Genomic DNA, 19202 nt, shown 5'->3' on the forward strand with positions numbered 1-19202 from the left:
CTAAGCCTGAAACGGCGCTGTGGCTGCTGGCTCCACCCACTTCAGCTTCCCAACATGGCGGTGGTACGTTTTCCGCCAGCTCTGGGAGCCATCGTGGGTCTGTGCTTTTATCCAAGCAGCGTGTAGCCCAGAAACCTCTTTTTGTTTTGTACTAGTAAAGGCTAAATCCACCACGCAGCTTAATGTGCCACTTGCAGAGGCCTCATTCCCGCCATACTGCAGATCAAGCTTGCATGCTAGGAACCCGCCAGTAGCTCAAACCGGCAGGCTGCCGCTCATTTGAGAGAGACAATTAGGAAGCTGTTTTTAGTTCCGTTTTAGAATCTTTTCTCAGGTTTTAGGTGGAAACTCTTGCCAACACGTTGGGCGCCATTTGTAGCTTGAGTTTTCCTGCTTTGCCCACAGTCAGGACAAATCTTTGTCACCCGCCAGTCCCACAGCCACTCAGACCCAACCAAGTAAACACAGAGACTTATATTGCTTACAAACTGTATGGCCGTGGCAGGCTTCTTGCTAACTGTTCTTTTATCTTAAATTAATCATTTCCATAAATCTATACCTTGCCACATGGCTGGTGGCTTACCGGCATCTTCACATGCTGCTGGTCATGGCGGCAGCTGCAGTGTCTCTCCGCCTCAGCCTTCCGCTTCCCAGAATTCTCCTCTCCTTGTCCCACCTACTTCCTGCCTGGCCACTGGCCAATCAGTGTTTTATTTATTGACCAATCGGAGCAATTTGACATACAGACTGTCCCACAGCAGGATAGTCTGTTTCCTTCCAGCAGAGTCATAATTTAAGGTTTTATATTAAGGAATTTTATCAGTTTGGATTTTACTTTATGCAGAGTAATAGAGATGAGTTTAACTTATTTCCTCTGCATTAGAATAACCACTTTCAAACACTATTTTGTGAATAGAGTATCTATTCTCAAGTGTTTCTTCTGGCATCTTTGTTCAATATGAGATGGCTTTACTTGTGGTATCCATCATTGGTTCTATTTCCTGGGGTGTGTCATACTAGGCTTACCATTCCTTTCCTATTTCACAGATTCTTGGTGTACCTTATTATTTCTTGGCAAGATCACTAATTTCAATGACAACAATTAGAGGTACAATATTTCCCCATATCACTGCTATTCAAGTGTCCCTGTGGTTTCTGTAGGCTGTGTTCTCATTCGTGTAAGGAAACTTTATTTTCCTCTCTAATTTCTCAAATTCCCTTCTGCTTGTTAGAAAAACACACTGAGGGCATGAAGTGAGGTCTTAACTTTTCAGATTGCATAAATTTCTGGCAGAGGACTTCAGTTCCATTTTCAGTATTAACTTTCAGTAACTCATTTTCAATTGTAACTTCAGTGCTGTGGCATCCAATGCTCTCCTCTTCCCGAAACGGGCATGGCATGCATAAATATAAACTCACACAAACACAGACACTTAATTTTTAAAAATGTATTTTGAGATATTTTTACATATTTACTCAGTTTCTGATGTTTTACTTATCATTAATTTGTATTTTAATATAATTTTAAATTATGTATGTTGGTGTGTGTGTAGAGCATGTTTTTGTTGAAGTATATTATTATGAACATAGATGCCCTTGGAGGAAAAACAGGCCTGATCTTTATATAATTGGAGTTGCTGGGTTTGGGAGACACAGGACATTGGAAAGGTACTAGGCTTTTTCTCAGCCTGTTCTATGCTTCTCAGCTTGTCTGAAAGTGTCTGTCAGATATTTTTAGAATAATGAATGTGCTCAGGTTCAAGAATTCCTGAAACTAATATGAGTGTTTCCTTACTGAGTGAGCTTAAAGAAGTTCTCTGGGTGATAGGATGTTCCCTTTCCCTTTAGAACAAATTGTTTATCTTTCTTTAAATATTCTGTGTCTTAATGGGTCCCATTTACATAGAAGGGTTTAACCTCAGAGGAAATAATTAAATAAAGAATGTTTGAAGATGACATAAACAAATCTACTGCTCTGAAAACGAATTGAAATGTACATAAATTTAGAAAATGTGTGTGAGTGGAGTTTTCCCTAATTCCAATCATTTGAGTATGTGAGCTGAGGGATTAAGTAATAGGTTCATAAATGGAATCATCTCACATTGTTAGTACATGACTAAACACCATATTTTCACCCTTATATATTCATATTGAATACATATATTATTTTGTCAAAAACAAATAAACTGAATTAAAATAAATAAAGCCTTAAAAAAATAAAAGATCATGCAAATGTTCATTAAACCTGTGAGACTAAGGTGGGATCACATTCTGGCTCCATCACAGGAACAAACTGAACTGTCCCAATTCTACTTCCCCAGTTCCACTACATCTGGGTTCACAATTTCTGTGAACCACACTATGGATGTTGTGTGTTTCGTTTATGTATTAAAATGATGATACCTACAGAATTTCTGGCTGAGAGGTATTCAGTTTTTAATCAAAATTAGTATAAAATTTATTCTGAAAGTCTAATAGTTTCATGTTTTCTATGGTTTCATATGTTTACTGCCAATTCTAGTAACCAAGGCCCAGTACTGAGCTGTAATGTTGCAAGCCCAGTGGTACAGTAGTGTTCAAGGGTAAAATAAATATCTGGCTAAAAGTATCTTTCTTAATTCAAAAGACAGTGAGTCCTGTAAGTCAGGACAAACTCAGGTTCACTAAGTGACTAATGATATTCTTAAATTGATCATCATTTTATGTGCATTTCCACATCTAGTGTAGCACAGTTTATGCAATGATGGGAAAAAAAGCTCATGTCTTGAATATGCCAGGCAGGTGCCCTACTATCTTAGCTATAATCTCACTCATGTCACTATCACCATAAAGGAAATCAACCACATAATATGAGTGTACTATGTAATTTATAGAATAGATTTTAATAACAACTCTAGTGGCCACCTGGAAAACTAGAATCATATAAAAAAACCCATATTTGAACTGAACAAGAGCAAATTCAATGGACCTGTGAATGTGGACAGGAAAAATCCCATGAAGCATAAATCCTACACAATGAAGTATAGAGAACTGAAGAAAATGGGTGCAGAAGAGGTCTTCCTCACCAGGGAAGAGCACATCAATTGGTTTCCCAATGTCAAATGATAAGGAACAAAAGCATACATACAGGTATTAGTAGACAGAGGGAATATGTTATACTCGTGAATATATATATGTATTTACATATGTAAATGCAATAACAATTAGTGAAAAAGAGGTCACAGATATGAAGGAAAGCAGGGAGGGTTTAAGGAAAGTTTAGAGAAAACTGAACAGAGGAAGAAATGTTTTAATTGTATTAAAATCTCAGAAATAAAAATAAAAGCATCAAAATGTGTTATACCATGTATATATGCATATTTGCCATTTTGATTGCAAGATTAATATAACTTAAATGATTTCCATGATTTCCCATAGTATTTAGAAATTCAGTACAAATGAAAGAAAATATCAAGGCACTTTAAAGAGATAGAAGCTGAATATTCAATCATTAGATCATGAAGCATTCAAAAAATCATATAATTTCTTTACTTTTAAATTTGGTGCTGGGCAATGAAAGAGATACCATGATAGAGGGAGACTTCATGTGGATAGGGAGAAACCTGGTGCCAGGGAAGTTCCTAGGAATCTACAGGTTGACCCCAGCTTAGACTACTAGCAATAGTGGAGAGGGCACCTGAACTGAACTGGCTTACCCAAGTAATCAGATTGGTGAATACCCTAACTGTTGTCATAGAACCTTTCTTCAGTAATTGATGGAGGAAGATGCAGAGATCCACAGCCAAACACCAGGCTGAGCTCCAGGAGTTCAGTGAGAGAGAGAGAGAGAGAGAGAGAGAGAGAGAGAGAGAGAGAGAGAGAAGAGAGATTCAATGAGCAAAGAGCATCAAGATCATGATGAACAAGCCTACAGACAACCAAACAAAACTAGTGGGAACTCATGACATTTAGACCAACACCTGTGGAGCCTCCATGGTACTGAGCTAGGCCCCCTGCATAATTCAGACAGTTGTATAGCTTGTTTTGCTTAAGGGGACCCCTGGCAGTAGGATCAAGATCCATCGCTGGTAAATGAACTGGCTTTTTGGAGCCCACTCCTTATGGTTGGACACTTTGCACAACCTTTAGGCAGGGAGAAGGGCTTGGACCTGCCTCTACTGAATGCACCAGGCTCTGCTGACTCTACATGGGGGGTCTTAACTTATTGTAGGAGGGAATGGAGGGGGAAGGAGGAGGCAAGAGAGAGATCTGTAATTGGTATGTAAAATGAATAAAACATTTCTTAAGAAAAGAAAGTAAATACAAAACAAATTTGGTGCTGTGTAAATGTACCAAAACATTTGCAAATATAATTAGTAATTTATGAAAATAAAGGAATGCTTGAAACACTAAAGATAAATCTACTATATGATCCAGCTGCACCCCAACTGGCATATGTTGAAATGAATCAACATCCTACTTCAGAGATACTGGTTCCAAAGTCTTCATAGACTCCCTTTTCACAAGAACTAGGATATTGAAATAACCTAAATATCCATTGAAAATATTATAGCTCTGAGTCCAGAGGCTTCAGCAAAGTGTTATACATCTGAAAATCAAGGAATGCTGGCAGTCAGGAGGCAGGGAATACCAGAAAATCGTACTATGCAATGCTCATACAAGAGATTTATTTGAAGGGAAAAATCTAGAAGGGTGTCTGCCTCTGCTCTTATGAGAAGCAGCAGAGAACTTAGCAGAATATGGGGCTTACATAGTGTTTCCTGCGAGTCAGAGTGTCCCATAGTAGGGAATGGTGGGAATTCATGTTCAGATCTTGGGGTGAACTCAGGGATTGGTGGTATTTCAAGTTATGAGCATTGGCACTTTATTCTTTAGAGCAGAGACTGGACCCAACCTTCAGAGCACTTAGAGTGTTCTGTGTGTGGACCCTGGTGGTTAGAGGTCCTCAGGGGAGGGGCCTGACTACTCATTTGCCTCGAGGGGCTTGCATCATTGAGCAGATTAATGTACCAATGATAATGTGGCACATAAACATTATACAACACTATCAAGCTATAAAGAGTAATGAAACATTATAGCAGGCAACTGGATGGGTATATTTTTAGAAAAAAAATCATATTAAGTGGAACAACCCAGGCACAGAGAATGCAAACATTGAATGTTCTCTTGCACCTGACCCTCTGATTCAAAATCTTCTTTTATGATTACATATCCAGAAGTAACTGCAGAAACCAATAACGTAAAAAAGGTTTTGGTGTGTATACCACTGTGAAAATGATCTAATCAGGGAAATAACTCTGTAAACTTCACACTATTGGTTGCTTTAATTGTGTCTCTTAGGTTTGATTATACTGGTTTTCATTTTCGATAAATTCTAGAAGTTTTACAATATCCTTTCCATTTCTTCCTTCACTCAATTTCGTTTGAATTATATGCTATTTAACTTCTATGAATTTAAGTATTTTGATATGGTATATACATTTAATAAATAGTGGTCATATATAATGCAAAATGTAATTTCATTATTTCTGTCTTTGTTGGCATTTGCTTTGTCATAATAAGAATTCACATTTCAAGAATGCCCCATGTGCTGTCGAGAAAAGTCATGTATTCTTTAATGTTTTCTTGGAATATTTTGTCCATTTCTGTAAAATCCATTTGTTTGGACAGAATTTAAAAAAAAACACATGTCATAAAATAATCATAACTGTTAATAGTAAATATACATGAACAAGAAAGTATGTGCAAATTTTCAAAAGAGATATTCAAATCCCTTTCAATGGGAGGCTCCTCTAAGTAAGAGAACCACTTCAATGAAAATTCTGAAAACTAGAAAGGATTTGAGTGATATTCTACAAGTTGTGAAAGAGAATAGATATTAACCCCAACCTCAAAAAGTTACCATTCTTACTTGTAGGGAAAAGGGGCTGGTTCGAGAAATCCACCCAGAACCTAGATTGCAGAATTAGGGAAGGATGGCTCAGATAAAGCCAGTGAGAGAAACACAGTTTAGCTCAAATCAGAACCATTTCTGCCACTGTCCAACTGATTTGTGAAATCAACCAATCACAGAGCAGGACAGTAGAATCCTGGCCCTAGGGACCAGGACCAGGGAAAGAAACACATCCTGTGTTTGGGACCTGAGCCAGAGAAGTGAACACTTTATCCCCAAACCCAGAACCCAGGAAATATGTCCTGACTCTGAGACCAGTACCAAAATAACACTCTTGGCCCCTAGAATCAGAGTAAATGAAAGAAATGTGCCCTGGCCTTAGAGGTAGTGTCAAAAAGCCAAGAAAGGACAGTGAAAGAAATACAGTTTAGCCTTGAAATCGGGGCCATCTCTGCCCCTTGCTCACAAAACTGGCCAATCCCTGGGCAGAAAATAAACTAACCAATCACAGTTGACTCTGACCCCTAGACATCCTAAATAAACCGCCCTGCCTGGTCAGTTGTGAGCTGTTCACTCCATCCTGGTAGAGGCAGATACTCTCCTGGACTCCTCCTTCCCAAATAAACCTCTTTCTAAAAAGAGTATTGGGTGAAGACCTTCATTGACTGGTGAACAGAAGAGCCTTGCTGGGACGTCCCATTGTGGACTGAGCAAGGGGGAGCTGAACAGAAGAACCTTGCTGGGAAGTCCCTTACTGGACTGAGCAAGAAAGAGCTGGTAACACTGAGCCAGAGATTGTGGCTTTCCAGGAGAGGAGCAGGATTGCTGTTTCCTGTGGGGAAAACATCCCCCATCATACCATCATACCAGGTAAATCCTGACCTTCCTGAAGAGTCAGGATACCCTGATTTCCCGAAGAGTCAGGGTACCCTGACTTTCCCGAAGAGTCAGGGTACCCTTCCTTGCTGAAGCAGTTCCAGTCCTGACTCTCCTGAGAAGTCAGAAAACCTTCCTTTCCAAGGTTGGACTGTTTCTTTGCAGTCCAAGCCATCAGAGCTGTGCAAAACAGCTCCAGGTGTCCGGGACACCTTCAGGGTAGAAAACTTGTTCTGAGTAGCTCCAGGTGTCTGGGATACCTTGCCCTCCAGTGCTGAATTGTCTCCTTGCAGTTTCAGCCATCAATTTATTAACATTTTGGTGCCCAAACCCAGGTCACCAAACCTAGAGTTTTTGCAGTTTACTTACATTTGGTGCTGAAACCCGGGACTCCAAACCCAGAGTTTCTGTGGTTTACTAACATTTGGTGCCAAAACCCGGGACACCAAACCCAGAGTTTCTGTGGTTTACTAACATTTGGTGCCAAAACCCAGGACACCAAACCCAGAGTTTTTGCGGTTTACTTACATTTGGTGCCGAAACCCGGGATAGACTACCCTGGTGCCTGTGCTCTCCCCTTATGGTCTGAGCCACACTAAGACTCTATCCCTCTTCTCCTGTCCATCTGCAACAGACCAAACTTCCAGCTCACCGATCGCTCAGCATTCCATCCAACAGCGGCAATTAGGTGAGTTCCCCTTTTGGTTGGTGTAAACCTTTTCCTGGGTCTGAGGAAGTGACCGTTGAGTATCCGGCACCCCTCTAGTACTCATGGAAGTGGAGGTATCCCCAGACACGGTCTTTAAGGCTAAGGCTGGCCCTCTTCACCTGACCACACCCCCATCCTCAGAGATGCAATCAGGCAGTCATAAGCATCCCTTCCTGTGCTCTCCCATCTTCTCACAAAAGGAGCCACAAAAGTCAACCATTTCAGCCTTTCCTCTGGATGATTCCTTTCCCCTAGAGCTTGGTTTTCTCTCGCCCTCTCGCTTCTACTGAAGCCCTGGTACCAGGCTCCTGAGTCTCTCTGTTGGCTTAGCCGGGCTAAGCAGGACTCCAGTTGAGTTGGGTGATGACCCTCTGCCTGGCTTGGTCCCTGACTGGTCAGGGGATGCCTGTGACTACAGGCTGCAGAGACTCAATCCCTCCCCTCTCATCCATGGGAGCCCTGCACTCCATACCTTCTCACACCCCCTTGGGATGCCTCCTAGAAAATCTCAAGCCTTCACACCTGGCTCCTGATTTGAAAGGCCCTAAACTTGTTCGCTTGTACAATAAAGTTTGGCCTCATTATCCTTTAGATAATCAATCTAAATGGCAGCATAGTGACACACTAGATCCCAATATTAGATGGGACCTTTACAACTATTGTGAACGATCATGGAAATGGAAAGAGACCCTATATGTAAAAGCCTTCTCTTACCTTCTCTCTAAGCCTTCTCTCTGTGCCCCCTGTTCCCCACCCAGCTATTACTAGCTATGAAGTCAGAACAGGATGAAACATTTTCTTTTGAGCCAGCTAATGAGCAACCATTCTATAAACCAAAGCCAAAGTCCACATCTTCCTCTCTTGCCACACCAACTCCAGTGTCGTCCGTGTGACATGAACAATTATGTCAATAATAGTGGATGGGAGATACGTGTCCCACAGGACTAAGCTACCTGGAGGTCCCTGGCAGAGTGCCCGTGTTATGCCTCCTTCTCGAAGGAGACATGCTTCACAGATCTGGGCTATAGGTTCTGTAAAACTGCTTTTCTGATAATGTACTAATTAATCTATAAAACACAGCCAAAATTAATGAATGCTTGGGTTGTGAACTGTGGGGGAATGGGGAAGCTGGATATGGAACTTATTTAGATATAGCAGAATGAACTATTCCTTAAAGACCTCAAGCCTCAAACCGCTAGATAATAGAAATTATAATAGTTCAGGCCCTTCTGGGAATGAACACTCACTCACTAGGAATCCTTTAGGAATCCCAGCTAAAGTGATTTATGGCAGAAAACATTATCTCATAGGAGGCAGTTGGTGGGCCCTTCTGTTGAGGAAGTTCAGCATGGAAAACTCATGCAGAAAAAATCAGCCTGTGTGGGCCGATCAATGGCCTGTTACCCATGAAAAATTATTGACTGCACAGCATCTGGTACTGAAGTAGCTTGAAGCTGGCCATATCACCCCTAGTAATTCTCATTAGAATACTCCTATCTTTGTTATTAAGGGAAAAAATCAGGTAAATAGCAGCTATTACAAGTTTTAAGGGCAGTGAATAAAATGATGGTATTGATGGGAGACTTTCAACCTGGCCTCCCTTCACCCATCACCATACCTTTGGGACATTTCAAAGTTATCATAGACTTGAAAGATTGCTTTTTTACCATCCCCTTTCAACCAGAGGATCAAAACTGCTTTGCCATTCAGCCTACCTGCCATCAATTTTAAAGCCCCAGTGAGGAGATGTCAATGGCATGTCCTCCCACAGGACATGGCTAATAGTCCCACTTTATATAAATCTTATGTTGCTCTCGCAATGTAATCAGTAAGAAATCATTGGCCAGAAATGTGTATAATCCACTATATGGATGATATTTTGATAGCTGGAAAAGATGGTGGCAAGGTTTTAAAATGTTATGATGAACTTAATAATGCCTTGCAAAGTAAGGGACTGGAGGTAGCACTTGATAAAGTTCAGCTAAAGGTTCCATATACTTATCTTGGATTCCAAATGATGGCATCTAAAATTTCCTCTCAGAAATTAGAGTTAAGATTAGGTAAATTTAAAACCCTAAATGATTTCTAAAAACTTCTTGGAGATATTAATTGGCTTATCCCATATTTGAATCTCAGTAAGTGATGTAAAAACTCTTTATGATATATTACCTGGAAATGGTAGTGCCATGTCTCCCTGTGAGCTTACTCTGGCAGGGAAAAAAGCATTTCAAATCATAGAACAAGCCACACAATCACAAGCTGCCACATTTATGGATTATGATAAACCTATGAAATTTATTATATATAGAACAGTTCTTTCATCAACTGCTGTTTTTTGACAGACTGCACCTTTAATGTGGACCTATCTCCTGGCCACACCTAAAAGGGACATTGGACCATATTATGAGGCTGTATCTCATCTTATAATTTTAGGGAGAGAACAAGGAAGGTGCTATTTTGGTAGAGAACCAGATGTTATTATACAACCTTATACCAAAGAACAAATTGATTGGCTTATGCAAACTACTGAATTCTGGCCTATTGCCTTGGCCTCATATTTGGGAATCTTAGATAATTATTACCCTCCAGATAAAATTGATTTTGCCAATAAGCATGAATTTATATTCTCTATGTGACATCATTTGTTCCCTTGAGGGATGCCCTATTGGTATTCACTGATGGCTCCTCAACAGGCACCAATGCTTTTGCTTATAATTATGAAGTAGTGTAATTTACTACAAATGGCTCCTTTGCTTAAATAACAGAGCTACATGCTGTCATTGCAGTTTTTCAGCATTTTCTGATCAATTTCTTAATATCCATACAGATCGTGCTTACATTGCACACTCTGCGCCTTTGCTGGAAACTACCAGTCAAAATACAAATGTTTCCAACCCTGGGGATTTGTTTAGGCAATTGCAAACACTTATTCAAAGGAGAACGTGCCCTTTCTTCATAAGGCACTTATGTGCTCATTCTGGACTCCCAGGGCCTTTGGCTGAGGGAAATCAGAAAGCTCAACCAGCTGCTTGCCCATGATCCTCTAATGCACCAAAAGTGGAAACCTTTAAAGATTAATTTGTGTGTGTGTGTGTGTGTGTGTGTGTGTGTGTGTGTGTGTGTGTGCGTGCCTTTGTCTGATTGTTTAATTGGAACTATTTGGACATTTCACCACATATATTTATTTCATATATATTTATGTATTTTGCATTTATACATATATAACGAATTATATATGAATATTTATGCATGTTTCATATCTGTTTTATATATCATATTTATATGACATATATGTATGTATATGTTTCAAAGCCCCATAAAGACTTATAGCATATCACCCTGTTGTACAGCAGCTTCCTCTAAATTGAAAAATTCACTCATGTAGGGAGCTGGAAAATTCATGAAATTCAGGAAGTAAACAAACTTCCCATTTGAGAAATCCGAAGCTTACAAGATTCGTGAAGTCCCTTCCCTGTCTTTATAAAACCATTAGATAAATGTAGGAGACTCTGACCTGCCAAGCTGTCAAGAGGAGATTCCGGACCTGGTGAGCTGCTTGCAAATTACACAGAGAGCTCCTCCAGGAATACAGCTTTCAACAGTTGCCACCCACGCTGGGATGGACTTTTCTGGTGATGCAACTGCTTTTGAGTCATGCCTGCTCCTGTAAGTAACCCCTCACCTACACTCCAATTAAAAAGCCTGCCAAGAAATCATTGGCTCACTAAATTGGTGCAATCATGACTTTGGTCTCTCATGGGGTGACAGACCTGCGTGTTTTATCTCCCCAGAAAAAGTTTCAGACACAACTCCTCAACATGTATAAATTCCATGTCCACAGACACAAGCAACAGTGGACTGAAAATGCTGAAAAAACCATTTATGTAGTGAACACATGCAGACCTTTGTGTGTCATTAGTTTCTAAACCAGCAGTTCTCACCTGTGGGTCATGGCCTTCAGAAAACATGTATTTTGTATCATCTTAGGAACTGTGACACCACTCAGTGGCAAAATTAAAGTTATGAAGTAGCAACAAAAAAAATGTTATGCTTGTGGGTCACCACAACATGAGGAACGGAACTGCAGTACAGAGCCACAGCGTCAGGAAGTTTGAGAACCACTGCTCTAAATGGTTCTAATGCAGAACAGCTGTCTGCATATCATTGACGTGTGTTAGCTGTCCTGCATCACCTAGATGTGATCTAGAGGTCATCTGCAATTTCTACCCTAGATAGAAGAGCCTTGAGCAGCGAAGATTTTGTGTACAATCTTTGTTAATGCCAAGGGAAAGTATAATTTTTTATCTGTATTTTAAATTTCTTAATAAAACTTATGACTAAAGAAATGAATAACTGTGCCAGCAAGACAGCTCACAGCAGGGCAAAGTGTTTCCTGAGCACAGGCCTGATGATCTCAGTTAGATCTTCAGACCTATAGTGGGAGGAGAGAAACAACCTCCAAAAGTTGTCATGTGAGCTCCACACCAACACCTGACATGCATTCACACACACACACACACACACACACACACACACACACACACACACATGAACACACACGCACTCACGCACACACACAAACACACTGAAAATAATAATGATAATGATAATAATAATAATAATAAAAGAAATTAGTAACTGACATTTGCCTAATATAAACAAGTCCTGGGTTTTATCCTCTTCACCAAAGAAAAGAAATGAGTAACCAAATAGTGAGGATGTTAAAAACCAAGCATAGAAAATGGATATATAGTCTGCATCTTTATGTCTAGCCTTCAATAAAGGGGTTGCTATGCGCCCCCTGCTGGCCAAATTCAGTCCACTGCTTGCTTCTGTAAATAAAGTTTTACATGAAAGTGTAAGTCCTCTTCACATGTTGCCTGTGGCTGCTTTTCTACTATGAACCCCAAACTGATGCTCAGACAGATTTTAGGACATCTGTGATCAGAAGTCTCAGAACCCCGACTCCAGCTTCCTAGCCTCAATGAGTTCCATAACCTGGCCACCCTTTGCATCACCATCATAGCCATGGGCAGTACACATATTCTCCCAGAATCCTCCCCAAGGTCCCCCCACTCAGGCCCTTCTTCCCACCCTTCTCCTTGGGAAGTAAGCTCCCTCCACCATCCACCCTCCACCCCTCCTTCATTAAACCATGGGCTTCCTCCTAACCTGTTTGAAGCAGCTCTCCACAAGGTTAGGTGGAAACATATTTCTGCACAAAAACATCAGAGTAGGGAAAGTGGTTAGAGTTTGGGAGTGAGCCAAAGGGCATTCCTGCACTGATAGCCATGGCAACAGTAGCAGCAGGCAATATAGAAATGCGTGGTGTGGGCCCAGTGTTGAGTAAAGTATCTGCCCTACATCATCTGACATAATCCCTGCAATGACCCTAGAATTAAACACTGTAAACATCTCTAGCTTCCACAGGAGGTAACCAAAGGCCAGAGGAGATAACCTAGACCCATAGAGCTGCTCAGAGTTGCAGATGTAACTTACCATGGATTGATTATAGTTAGGCCCCTCCCAAATTCATGGAATCTGATTGCCATAAAGGTGATGGTGGAGCCTTGGACTAAAGAAGTTTACAGAGTAATAGGAAGTGGCTTTGTTTTTGACATGCTTGCTCTGGATAACCATCATGTACTCTTTGCCATGTTAGGATGCAGCTAGAAGGTCCTCACTAGATGCTGGTGCAAAGATTCTTTTGGGCCCTGTATAACCTTTGTAAATGACTCAGTTTTCTTTCCTGATTCCTCAACTCTGTCCCATGCATTCAAGGCTGCCATTCGACATAGAATTAAGTTTTGGATATCATATAAACATTGTGTTTGTACTGCAGCATATTGGCCTTCTCCAACAAGGTGATCCTGGAAGACTTGTATTCCTTTATCCCTCCATTGTTTTCCTATGTTTTTAGCCTCTTCCTTGAACCACATTTGCCACTGGAACCGTTGACCAGGTTCTAGAACAGCCTGTGCCAGCTCCTGCCAGTCCTGTGGTATAATCCTATTGTATGTTGACCAGGAGTTTAACATTTTCTTTATATATGGGGAATGCATGCCATAAGATACTATTGCTTCCTTAAAACTTTGTAAATCTAACATTTCCATTGGAGTCCAAATATTTTGTGTATTCACTTCATCAGGTAACTGCTGTACAGTTACTGGATAAATTAAGGTTGACTGTGTGAAAACAGGCTTTTTTCTGTACCCTTATGATCCAATCTTGAAACAACTTCACTGTTAATTTCTTTTCTTTAACAGATTTTCTAAAACTTTTATCCTGTCACTTTTATTGACTATCTTTTTAAGTAGTAAAATGAGGATAAGAAAAGTAATAAAGTGCATAATTTGATCAATATTAATCTTCTCGTACAGTCAAACTGCCTAAAATTTCAAACAAAGCCCAATTTTCTTCCAGTGTACACATAAAACCCATTTTTTTAGTGTGGAAAAAAATTGTATGAAGGATTAGAAGACAGAGGTTCAGTCTTCCAGGCTAATGGGGATGAAAGTGCTAAGAAACTTGATCTGGCATCGTGGTTTGCCTTCTTGTTCTGAAAGGTTTCACTGTGCTCTGTGAGTGGGAGCAGTTATCACATGTCCACTGAGACAAAAGAGAAGAATTAACATAGTGAAAAATCACAGCTGTATACGTTTACAGTGATCTAGGCAGGCATGGTGAAGGTGTGGAACATAGCCTTGCATTTGAGTTCAACCCTGTACCTTTTGGATTTCTGCTTATTTATTGAATTGTTTTTAATTGTTAATTACTCCCTGCTGGCCCTTCTCTCCCTCTAGTTCTAGGGTAGGACTCAGGGCCTCCTGTACACTTGATGAATGCTCTACTCCTAAGCCATGCCCTATTAATCATCACTCATGTATGCTTTTACTAGCCTACAGTCAGCCTTTTAAAAAAATCACATTTATTCAGTGTGTGTGTGTGTGTGTGTGTGTGTGTGTGTGTGTGTGTGTGTGTACATGTGAGTGCAGGTGCCAATGAGGCTAGCAGGGGGCAAAGCAGTACTGAGCTGTCTGATGTGGGTGCTGGGAATGGAACTCTGGTCCTCTACAGAAGCAATATGCACCCTCAATCACTGAGCCATCTCCCACCCCTTGCCCAGTAGCTCTCTTTTTAACTTTTTATTTTAAGACAGGGTCCTACTAAGTTGCAGGTGCTGGTCCTGATCTTGTAAACAGCCTTCCACCACCATCCTCTAGAGTAGCTGATATTACAGGGCTGTCAACGGCTGGGTCAAAAGCCACGGTTTCTAAGCTGTTTGGTAACTTCCAAATGTTTGGCTGCTAAACAGATTGGCAGGTTTTATATTTACGTGCATTTTATTTAATTCATGAAAAACACATCATCCCGTTTTGGTTATCTTAGAAAAAAGTAAGTCAATAAGAATAAATAAATACGGACACATGTAAAAAAAAGGGCCACAAAGTCTGAGGTTTCACCCCAAAGAGGGTCATGAACCTCAAGCTGGGACTAGAAATGTCATCATTTTTTTCCCAGTGACCCCTCCCTTACAACATAGCTGTCCTGGTCACGCACACAGGGCAGCCACATTAGTTGGGTACCACTGTTTCCCAGGCACCGGCTGATTTTGTCCTTGTGAAAAGTCGGCTATGGGCGTCTTAGGGCTGGACACCCAGCTACTGTGGATAGGGGGACTAGCCTAAAGTGCCCTTTCAAGAGCTCTTATGCAATGGGCATTCAGCAAAGGCCTAGCACTTTAGTTTGAGTGCTGCAGCAGCTCCCAGTTGCTTGAGATGATCTCAGTGAAGGAGGCTGGAGGCAGAAAACCTGAAAGGTGTGCAGTATTTTGTGTGTTTTGTTTGTGTGTGTGTGTGTTTGTTTGTTTTTCTACCCTGTCTCTAACCACCCTCTCTAGTGTTTGGGTCCGAAGACCTTAACCTTTTGCTGCTGGGATTAAAAACTGTATCTCATCCAGGGCAGGCTCTCAGTAGTCTCCACATGGGCATCGCCCCTCCCCTGACTTCTGAGCTGCAAGTGCCTGCCCCTCCACCTTACCCACTCCTTTCCTGAAATCCTCCCTCACCAGACCTGGTCTCCTCTGTCCCCAGAGAGAGGCTATGAGCAGTCATGGCAACAGTCTGTTCCTGAGGCAGAGCAGCCAGCACCTGGGTGGTGTGGGCTCTCCCGGTGACCTCAGGACAGTTGGCAGCAGAGAGCACTGCGCATGCGCATGCGCCTGCAGTCCATGATCAGAGAGCATGTGTGGCACTTTCTGCGCAGAAATGCCTTCATCTTGCTCACAGTCAGCGCTGTGATCATTGGTGAGCTCTGCTTCTGGGAGGCGGGACTTCTATTAACTACCCACCCTCTCTGGTGCACTCATCGCACAATCCCTTAGCCCATCAGAGGACTCAGGTAGAGAGGGCACATACATGCACAAACACAGCTGTATGAACACGATGTGATGTCACATGTGTGGGTATGGGCATCTGCAAGTACACTGAACAGACATGCACTTTACGGCTACACACAGAGAAGGATAAATATATCTTACATATGAATATATCTTACATATCTTAATTGAGAAGTGCAGTCACATAAACTGTGCTAACGTTCATAAAAATATGCAACTATCCATCATACCCTTAAGGGATTGGTTCTGCAAACACTACCCCATTTTATTTAAGGAACTTGATTGTCTATTGGTTTGGATGTCCACAAGCATTTGTTATCTGTGGATGCTCAAGTCCCTTAAATAAAATGGGGTAGTGTTGCCAGATCTGTGGCTATCTTGGTCTCTAGGTTATTTGTAACACCCAAAGCAATGTAACTGCTAGGTAAATAGTTGTTATACTGTATTGTCTAGGAAATATTGATAAGAGAAAAAATCTCTACACGTTCAACAGACACAACTTAAGGAATTATGAGGTTGTATAAAATAATGGGTTCCTCATGACATCTCCATATTTGTATACAATGTGTTTTGATTATATTCTTTTTCCTTTACCCCCTCTTACCTAGTCACCCTCTGCTGGTTCCTTTTCTCTCCCCAAATAGCCCCTTTTTTGCATTCCACAGATAATTTCCCCCTAAAAATTTCCATGTGTACTTGATTATTTAGACAGTGTGGATTCCAAGGATACCACAGCCAGCTGTCTTGGACTTTGTGAATACTTTCACACACTCATCTATGCATTTACATCTACATGCTTAGAAGCCCAATTTCATATGCACTTCCATATTTGAAAGTGGTAGCATAGAGCTGGAGTGAAGACTCAGTGGTTAAGAGCACTGGTTGTTCTTCCAGAGGTACTGAGTTCAGTTCCCACATAGTGGCTCACAACCATCTGTAATGAGGTCTGGTACCTTCTTCTGGCCCACAGGAGAACACTGTATGCATAATCTGAAAAAAAAAGAAAATAATAACACAGACAAAAGAGTCATACCTATAGACACACCCAAGAAATGCATGTGCATACCTTTGTATATGATCCTATGTACATATGAATGTGCACACACACCTATGCACACACAAATGCATACAATGCACATATATATCCATGTGCACACAACTCCATGCACACATTCATTCACATAAATCCTCATCATGCACACACACATATATACCCATGCTCACACAAATGTACACATACTTACACACATACACACATGCACATACATACCCATATATACATCTTTTTATACATGCCCATTCATTCACAAACACCCACATTTGTATATAACACAAGCACACACACACACACACATACATATACCCATGCACAAATGTATCCATGCACACACAAATCCATGTAATACCCTGTACACAAATGCACCTCCTAGAATAGTCACTGCTCACCTTACTATACTCTTTTAGAGATGGATGGACAGTGCTTGGGGTTGAGATTCATAGTTCATTCCATGAACCTTTCCTGGCATTGCCTTGCGCCCACACCAGCTCTTCTACCACCAGATCAAGTACTTCTCTTTTCCTGGTGAGCTGCTCATGAGGATGCTGCAGATGCTGGTGCTCCCCCTCATCGTCTCCAGCCTTGTCCCAGGTGAGACCCCAAGCCACTGTGCATCTACAGGACCCATTCCAAGCCCACACTTGAGAAAAGAGCCAGGGCTTCCCCACCAATGGGGGCCCTTTCCAAACACATCAACTCAAGCTGTTCCCAGATCTTGCTTCAGTCTTGCTGTCACAGGATCCTTGTGTCCCAATAACTTCCTTGTACTTGTTGTTGAAAGTAAAATCCCATCCTGCCAGAGCTCTGGTCTCTCCAGGGGGGAAAGAAAGGCTTTGGAGGGTCAGGGGAGTTAGCTTGGATATGGGGTAGATGATAAATGGAATGTGGTTGATCATGGAGGAAGTGAGTGGGATGGAGGTGCCAGGATGGAGGGTGGAGGAAGGAAAGGAGCTTTGATGTGTTATGCAGCATCTTTTCTTCTGGATAGTAGTTGTTTTCGCTTCAGGGCCATCGGATCTTCATTTTATGGTTCACCTTTGATGCTGGAGTAGAAGAGCATGTATAGGCAATATGTCAGCAAGTGTGCATGGCTGTTGCCCTGGTTTCATTTATGTTGTTACAATAAAATATTTGACACAAAACAACTTAGGGGAGAAAGGGTTTATTTTAGCTCACAGTTCCAGGTTAGAGTCTATCACTCAGGGAAGACAACATAGGAACTTGAAGCAGTTCATCATAACCCACCCACAACCAAGAGCAGAGAGAAAATAAATGGACACATGCTTATTTGTATCAAGTTACATCTCTACATGTATACAGTCCAGAATCCCTTTCCAAGGGAATGGTGCTACACACAATGATTGTCCTTCCTCCTTCAATGTAATCTGGACCCCCCAGTCATGCCACAGGTCCACCTGATTTATAAAATTCCCCATTGAGCCTCTCTTCCTAGTGGTACTTGCTCATGTTAAGTTAACAACTAAAACTACTCACCAGAGTTGTGTTTCAATACAACTTTACAAAAGTAAATAGTGCACCAGATTTAGGCCATAGGTGATGTTTAGTAAGCCTTGGGTTTAGGGACAGAAATAATGATCAAGGCTGGTTTCTTAGGTTGGGCTTCTTTGAAGCCGAGCCTGACATGTAGATCTGGTCACCAGAAACTCACCAAGGGAGAAACACATGAAGAAGTGAAGATAGAAGGACAGGATGGGGAAGGAAGCTAAGCAAAGGCATGTGTTCAGAAGAAGGCTGGTGTCTCAGTGTGCTCCCACTGGGCAGGGGCTCTGAAGTGTGAGCAACATCATGGAGGTGTCTCTCACTACCAATTCTGTCTTCATCTGAATCCCTGCACCAGCAATCATTGACTGTTGCTGAACAATGGGACCTTTCTGGAGGAGGAAGCTCCCATTCTGCTGAGGATCACTCTCAGGAGAAAAGTACAGATTGTTAGTATCTCAAACTCATAGCAACTGGATGGTTGCATGGCCTGGTAGGAGACATATAGGTACAGCATGAACAGTATCCAGGCTAAATGTAGAAAGGGGTGGGTTCAAGTGAGGTGGGAGTTGTGGTGGACCCTGGGATGAAGACTTCAATGATTGTGATATTTATGGTGCAGGATAAGGAGAGGGTTGGATGGAAGTTGAAAGGTTAACTTAGAGTAAAGGGGAGGTATTGTGATTGGTGCAGTTATTTGGAGTAATAAAATGGAGTGGTATGTGTCCATTTGTTTTTAGCTTGAGAATCAAAAACTGAATCATCCCTG

At 41.5% G+C, this 19202-nt stretch overlaps 1 protein-coding gene across 1 annotated transcript in view; it reads right to left on the bottom strand.

Moving 5' to 3' along the window:
* LOC143270238 (uncharacterized) overlaps positions 1-18306 on the bottom strand; it is a 139992-nt gene extending 121686 nt beyond the window's left edge. The window contains exons 1-2 of the mRNA XM_076559436.1: positions 12651-18306; positions 10993-12310 (exon numbers count right to left, since the gene is read on the bottom strand). The gene's annotated coding sequence lies outside the window, so the exon portion shown is untranslated. The remainder of the gene's footprint in view (positions 1-10992; positions 12311-12650) is intronic.
* Between the last annotated feature and the right edge of the window lie 896 nt (positions 18307-19202).

This window comes from Peromyscus maniculatus, chromosome 22 (genome assembly GCF_049852395.1).
Source record: "Peromyscus maniculatus bairdii isolate BWxNUB_F1_BW_parent chromosome 22, HU_Pman_BW_mat_3.1, whole genome shotgun sequence".
Lineage (NCBI taxonomy): Eukaryota > Metazoa > Chordata > Mammalia > Rodentia > Cricetidae > Peromyscus > Peromyscus maniculatus.